The sequence below is a fragment of the Pipistrellus hanaki genome (genome assembly GCF_964339955.1).
Source record: "Pipistrellus hanaki genome assembly, chromosome: 5".
Taxonomy (NCBI): domain Eukaryota; kingdom Metazoa; phylum Chordata; class Mammalia; order Chiroptera; family Vespertilionidae; genus Pipistrellus; species Pipistrellus hanaki.
Window position 1 is genome coordinate 43640108 of NC_140507.1, and position 7681 is coordinate 43647788.

Here is a 7681-nt window from a genome sequence, read left to right on the forward strand (position 1 = left end):
ACACAGGCCAGCAATCCAGGGAATGGCAGGCCTTCCCAGAATGAGGACTGCAGAGCAGAGAGGTACACTGTACTAGTAATAACTCTGAAGTTGGAAAATGAACTTGTACCTCATGAGGCTGTGTTATGCCTTGATTGCATTAGCACTGCTTACAATATTATTCAGTATATTCATTTCTATTGTATTAGTTTTTGAACAGTCTGTAAAAGGCCAGTGTTTTATTTGGCTTCCTGAGCCACCTGCTTTTCTACAACTTCCCCTACCAGCACCTTTGAGCATTAGCGTTCAGGTTTTCTAAAATCTTTTAACTATTGATGGCCGCCAACAGTCAAATTAAATTCAAAGGGTTTAGTATAGCTCCAGGTTTTAGCTATATAATTTACTAAGAATGCCCAAAGCACTTGCAATCTAATTTGCAGTTCAGCAATGAATACTGTTTCCTAACAAAATCTGCTTGAAATTTCCTCTTGAGGCTCCAGAAAATATACACTTGTGACACCTGTGTGTCTTCCTTCTGGCACTGACTAAAAACAAACCCAGAAAACAAAACAAAGGAAAAAAAAAAAAAACCTGCCAAGAGAGAAAGATACACCTGTGCAAGGAAGCACATGAACAAGTATCAAGAGAATGAATTTGCTTTTATTGTCATGTTATCTGGGCCAGTACAGCCACTCTCTATTCTTTTTAATTTAATTTTTTTCAATATTGTCTAAGTCCAATATTAGCACTATATTTATTACCACTTCACTAGCAACTAGTATAGGCCTATATCCTAAATCTTAACGATGGTAGATGATAGATAGATAGATAGATAGATAGATAGATAGATAGATAGATACCACTGCACAAAAACCCAGATCCCTGTCACAGAGATGGGACTCTCCACTAAAGGAGGCCATAGAAATAAAATCATCAAGTTGAATTAACCTAACACACGGTATAATTTCGAAGCGCACTGAAGAAGTCAGAGATTCTGGCTAAACCCACAACAGCACTCATCACTCATCATCGAGCCAACTAAATGTAACTCTAAGAATCGAACATTGACATACACATTGGAAAGAGCCACATTCCTACAACCCTAATGATCTAAATCTAAGTGTGGATCCCCACCTTTCACTTCCCACTCAATAGACCTTTATGTCTCCTAGAAAACTATAGTTTACAACATTTGGAAATACCAGTGGGAAACATTTTTCATGTTTTTAAAACCTACAAACATAGCCCTCAAAAGGAAAACAGAGGCTTCTGGGGGCGAAAGGAGGAGAGTCCTGCGACTGGATAACGCTCCCCCAGCTCACACCTCCCCCCCCCATATCCTTGTCCTCCCATGCGGCCTTGAAGGGTCCACATGGATGTCAGAAAATGGAACAAAGGCGAATGCCACAGTATTTTTATTTTCCATTTTGATTGCAATGGAATAAAATTTAAAAAAAAAAAAACTCATAACTAACATATTTGATAAAAATGGAAAGGAATCTGCTGTTTGAGCATCCCCTTTCTCCTCACTCCCAACTGAGCCTGTTCCCACCCTCTTCAGCTCATAACAAGAAACCATATTTATTTGCAGAGCAACAGACAGAAAATTAATGTAGTCAGCCATTCACTTTCCAATTAATTTACTGAAGCAGCAACTAAATAATCCAATTCTATCAAGTCTGAACATGGAAATATCAGCTGCATAGCACTTAGTAGAAATAAGAGGAAGCAGAGAAGTAACTGGCATTTTAAATACCTTTTATATTGGGCACTTTGCTAGGCCCTTGCACACATTCATTTTCATCCTTACAAGAACCCTGAGAAAAAGGCATTATTTTATATAAACTCTCCTTAGGAAGAAAATTTCAATAACTTCACAAAAGCTCACAGAACAAGTGTGTGGCCACGCTGGAACTGTATCCATCAGATGAGGGTCTATACTTGATCCTGTTAAGAATTCTGTTCCAGCCCAGCCAGTGTGGCTCAGTAGTTGAGCATCAACCTATGAACCAGGAGATCATGGTTCGATTCCCGGTCAGGGCACATGCCTGGGTTGCAGGCTTGATCTCTAGTGTAGAGCATGCAGGATATTTCTATCTCTTGCTCCCTCTTCCTCTCTGAAATCAATAAAAATTTTTTTTTTTAAAGAATTCTGTTCCTTTTTGTTTTCTCTTTTCTTTGCTGTCACCTTATTGTTCTCTAGATCTCACAATCCTTCACTTCTTGAGAAACAGCTTAATCTGCATCCCTTCCTTCCCTGGCTTCAGAGTCACCTTTTTCCTTTCTCCACTGACTTGCAGAGGTCTCCCAAAGATCCAGCAGACAAGCTGACAGAGAGACTGACTTGATGGGAATTAATGAATCGTGTTTAATGTAAAATTAATTCTGAATACAGATTGTTACATTTGATGGGTGCTTCTCATGTGCATTTCTGATTGGAATTGCTTTACAGAGGACTAAGTTCCAATGAACCCCCACAAGATGTACCGCGTATGTGTCAGACATCTAAAAATTCTTGAGAACGCAATTATACTGAGTGCCGTCTAATAATAAATCCAAATGGACAGCTCTGATACAAGCTGCCTTTCCATCCAATGCCACCCCCACCTGACTCTGCACAGCAATCTCTGCTAGACTCTCTGCAAAAGAACAGATGTTCAGCTTGGGCTGAGAAATCAACAGTTACCATTCATATGTTCCAAAAATTCAAGGGCCTAGTGCTGCTGTTTTAAGGATGCTAATTAATTCTGCCCCTTATGTTCCAATATTCTTGCAGTTTCAATCAATTGCATTCTCATGGGACTTGGGTTCCAGGATCTCTTTTGGACGCCTGTGGGGAAAAACAACAGGAAATGTACATCTCGCTGACCCAGAGGAAGAAAAGGATCAATCTAATATGCTCTGATTCTATTTCTTATTGCCGGACTGATTGGAAAAGGTAGTCACAGCCCAGATGACAAATTTAATTGAAGCAATGCCTAGAGACACCTTTGTCATATATTTTTTTCATTTTTTGGTAATTCAAACACAGGCTAATTTTGGAAGCAGCACAGAGCTGTTTCCAGGTCTGTTCCTGGTTGGGGGAGTCTTTATTGTTTGTTTGCTTGCTTGTTTTTATATTTAGTGTTGCTTGACACAACACCCAGCTATGAGCATGGTTAAAATGCAGGTTCCTAGGCCTTAGAGCCCACAGATCGGTGGACCTATGAAAATAGGAGGGTATGTGCAATCTTAAAATAAATGCCTTATTCTGAGGCAGATGGTCCAAGCACCTCAGGACACGCCATGCTCATCCAAGTGCATCCTCAGCACGAGTACATCACCTTTACCCAGATGAGAGCGCTCAAGCAGGAGCGGTGCCATGGGGCCAGCATGGTATAAAGTCTTCATTCCATTGGTATTAGCAGACTCTGCCCCGTCCCTGGCCCTGCAGACATCCTTCAACCAGAGTTTCCCACAGTCTCCTGGGGTTCAAATCGCCTGGGGATGGTGATAGTCCTGATACCCGGGATGGAGTCCAGGGCCTTGCTTTTCTAATAAGCACCCTAGGTGAGCCTTATGCACCCTGAAGTTTAATGGCTGCTACATAACACCAAACCGCAAGCCCAGGGGAAGAGCGTCAGCTGAGGAGCCCCCAGCCCCAGATCAGAATCCAAGACGTTTAACTTAAAACTGCCTGACGTGAACAAGTTCCTTAACCTGGACTTAGTCTCTCTGGACTTTAGTTCTCTTGTCACTCAACCTGAAATAACAGTGTTACCTTTCAAGTTGTTGTGAGGATTAACTCTGATAATGTATGTCAAAATACAGGCACAGAATAGGACTGTAAAAACAGTGGGAACAAGGGGTTTCTCATTTGTGCTCTGCACCCCCATCCCCCTGTCTGAGGAAGAGAACCTGGGACCTTCCCAGACTATTCGCATGCATGGCATCTTGCTAAAGAAGAGCTGGGGGTGTTACTTTTTGTTTTAGGAGAGCTTGGGCGGGGTTAGGGAGAAACGAAGGGTACAGAGAAGGTATTGATGGGACTCGTTCCCATCCGGCCAACTGACTTTGGGAAGGAACTGGGGCTGTGGTCTGAGAAAGCTGTTCTCTGATGAGACTTCTTGCGACTGTATACCCACGTCATGAGGTGTGAGGCCCAAGTGATAAAGGGAGGCAAAGAAATGGGGAGCGATCCATTCCCCATTTCTGGGTGGGACCAGGGCCACTCTGAATCTGAAGTGGCATCACGAGGAGAATGAGAAGCAGCGCTTGTGTAAGTGCCAGGGCCCTCTCAGCCGCCGCCATCAGAAACAGCAACAGAAAGGCCCCCTCGCACAGCTTGGGGTGGTGGGGATAAAGAGGGGGGGGGGCAGGGGGGGATATGGAGGTCGCCGTAGAAAGCAAGAAAAGCTGTCCAGCCAAAACCGGTTCGGCTCAGTGGATAGAGTGTCAGCCTGCGGACTGGAGGGCCCCAGGTTCAATTCTGGACAAGGGCATGTATCTTAGTTGCAGGTACATCCCCAGTGGGGGGTGTGCAGGAGGTGGCTGGTCGATAATTCTCTTTCATCAGTGTTTCTAGCTCTCTGTCCCTCTCTCTTTCTCTCTGTAAAAAAATCAATAAAATATCTATTTTAAAAAAAGATAATAAAAAAGAAAAGAAAATCTGTCCAACGCTGCTTACTTTCTAAAGCTGGAAATTCAGGAGTCAGCATGCACCAGACTTCATGGGGGAGCCCCCCACACACCTGAAGAGGCCTTCACAGGGGAGCTCCGTGCCCTGCAGAGAGCTGAGGCCCCGGGGCAGGAACTCTGGGCTCCTGGCAGCACAGCGCGCTGCTCTGCACCCACAGGAGGGAGAGTGGCCACAGTAACGGTCTTCATTACAAATGTCTGTTCGAGGTTCCAGGAGGGACCAGCCAAGCAACAGCACAGGGAAACAACTATCCTTTCTTCTCCAGAAGCAAATGTCAAAATAACAGCTCAGGCGTTGGTAACTACCACCCCACGTGGGCTTGTCACTGACGCCAACTAAACGATTTTAACTTCCCTATGACACAGTCTTCTCATCCATGAGGATAGAGCTGTGTTGGACAGAGGCTCTCAAGGCTTGATAGATGAAGATCCAAATAGCTGAAGGTGATAGAGAGAAAGAGCATATAATTAGAGTCAAAAAATTCAGGATTTAGGCTACGTCTGATGGTCTCATAAAGCAGCCGTCTGTGATTTCTATCGTATTCAGACAGGTGGTAGGAAGAGCGCAGACACTCTCTGTGGGTTTGCTCTGCCAATAACGAGCTGAGTGACCTTGAGCAAGTCCTTTAAACTCCGTAAGCCTCCCTTTCCTCCTCTGTAAAGAGAAGAGGTCTGTGAGGTCTGTTTGTCCCCAGAGTTCCAGGTAGAGGATGTCAAGTTGTGAGAAGAGCAACTAGAAACACAATCTCCTCGTGAGGCCGAGGGAGTTACATCACCCCGCACTCACCAGAATCCAAATGTTGACTGAGCTCTTCTGTAAGCAAAAAAGAAACCTCGAGGAGCCTTGTCAGGCATTGTAGTCGCTGGGCAGTGCAGATTAGAATGAGTCTATCTCGAGCATCCAGATGTTTGTAGCACTTGGGTGTGTGGTTAAAAAGTTAATGTTTCACTTAATGAGATGCATCCAGGCCCCCTTCTGGCATTAAGGCCACAGTGAAGCGGGAAAGAACAGGACAGCTTGTCTCACAGAGAGAATGACACCCTGTCGTCAGCAGCTTAGTGACCACACCGGCCAGTTGAGTTCAACGCTCTATGTTCATTCATTGGTTCATCAACAAATATTGACTCACTTCACTTTCCTAAGTGAGACACTGTGCAAAGAAGTGGAAAATGCAGAGATACCACCCCTGCGTTCCCTGAATGTGAAATCTAATTTGAAGGAGATGGGTATCCAAGCATAATAAATACTAATACTAATAATAATTAATAAATGTTGAATAATAAAACAAGATAGTGTATCACAAGTGTCACATGACTCCAGGCAATAAGTGCCACTGGATTTTCAATTTATCCAGTATCTTTATTCAGCTGATGGAAACATTAATTCTAGACAGAGTACTTCAAGGTTTCACCAGTGAGCGTGGAATCTGAACTGGAATGTAATGGATTCGCAAAGGGAGGAGCGAACTGGAGGAGGCTCACTCTGGGCAGGGAAATAGGCATCAACAAAGGCACTAAATTGGGAAATCCCAAAGCAGCCAGAACAGAAGAGGTTATATCTAGCACTGCTGCTCGATGTGGCAACCGCCTACAGCTTCCTACTCACTCTGTCTACACCTCACAAAGTGGATCCCATCAAATCTACCGTTATAAACAGCACCTTGAAGCAAAGGGCTTGTTTCTTTAACCAGAATTATTCATTTCATGAATAACAAACTATAGTTTACCTTCTATAGAGCCAATCTTTTCACTGAAACAAGAAGAAAATATAGACCTTCCCAATGTTGTTCACAACTAGTAAGAAGTGTGTAGCCCCCCACTAACCTCTTAACTTTGGGTAGATCTTCCACCTTTAGCTAATTCAATAGTGTTCATTCACAATAAAGCCATCAGGACATGTCAGGAGTGTAGTGGCAAAAAGCTGAACTATGGGAATTCCCCGTGGAAAACGTGTTGATAAATACTGCAGCCATATTTGGTTTATCATACTGACGTACCACTGAGCACATAAGAAATCTTGTTAGCCACTAGCCATACCATGTTGCTGCCATGAACTTTCTTGGCAAATCAGAAAGACCTAACCACTAACCTCAACAGCACCCGGTGCTGGGAAATAAACTCGGGACTAATGCCAGCTGGTAACATAAACGTCAGGATGAGCAACTATGTTCACAGAAAGAGACAGCCGTTGTAGCACACACACAGCCTTCACCACCCTCACAGCTGAGTTGGATTCATCCTGTTTTAATAAGTGCTAGCCTTTAATAATCCTCATTATTTTATATCTTTCAGCAGTTTGAGTATTTGAAATCACAAAAAGCATTTTACAAAAATAAATTATCTTCTTTGCAAGGTTTCTATTTCAATGACCTTCGGTAACACAGCAGGTATATTATTTTAAAGTTTGGTCTCTGTTGTTTCACCTTACACATTCTACCCTTGGACAAGTTTTTCTCCATTGGCAGTTTTTATATTTCAGCATATTAGTAGAACAAATTTAAATAAAATCCTCCACTTGTATCATTAATTAGCATTTGGCAACAGGCCTGATTAAATGCCCTTGGCAGCAAAATGATTTAAGTATCTAAAAGGTTATTTTTACCATTTATTAAGAATGCCTGTAACAGAACTATTACCACCAACTTCCCAAGGAGGGCACTCTGCAGAGTCTGGTGTGGTTCTTAACACCTCTCCTGGGGGTGTTCAGTACCTGGCAGTCAGCAAGGTCAGTTTTTCTAACACATAAGAAAAGCTTATCTGAATAAGAGAGAACATTTTTATTGGTTTTTAGAGAGAGAGAAAGAAAAGGAAGAGAGAAACATCAACAGGAGGCCAGACATCAATCAGCTGCCTCCTATTGGGGATCAAGCCCACAACCCAGGCATGTGGCCTGACCTGGAAGCAAACTGTGACCTCCTGGTTCTAGGTCAATGCTCAACCTCTAAGCCACACATGTCGGGCCAATTTGGCTTTCTTTAATAAGAATCTTAGGAAGAAAAAAGAGAAAAGGAAAAAAAAAAGGGGG

General features: G+C 43.1%; 1 long non-coding RNA gene across 1 annotated transcript; it reads right to left on the bottom strand.

The window, feature by feature from the left end:
• Window positions 1-4344: 4344 nt before the first annotated feature.
• LOC311622850 lies at window positions 4345-5524 on the bottom strand. Its single transcript, XR_014795038.1, has 3 exons — window positions 5444-5524; window positions 4646-5094; window positions 4345-4567 (listed from the first exon to the last, which is right to left on the bottom strand). It is a non-coding gene; the product is annotated as an uncharacterized lncRNA (long non-coding RNA).
• Window positions 5525-7681: the final 2157 nt, after the last annotated feature.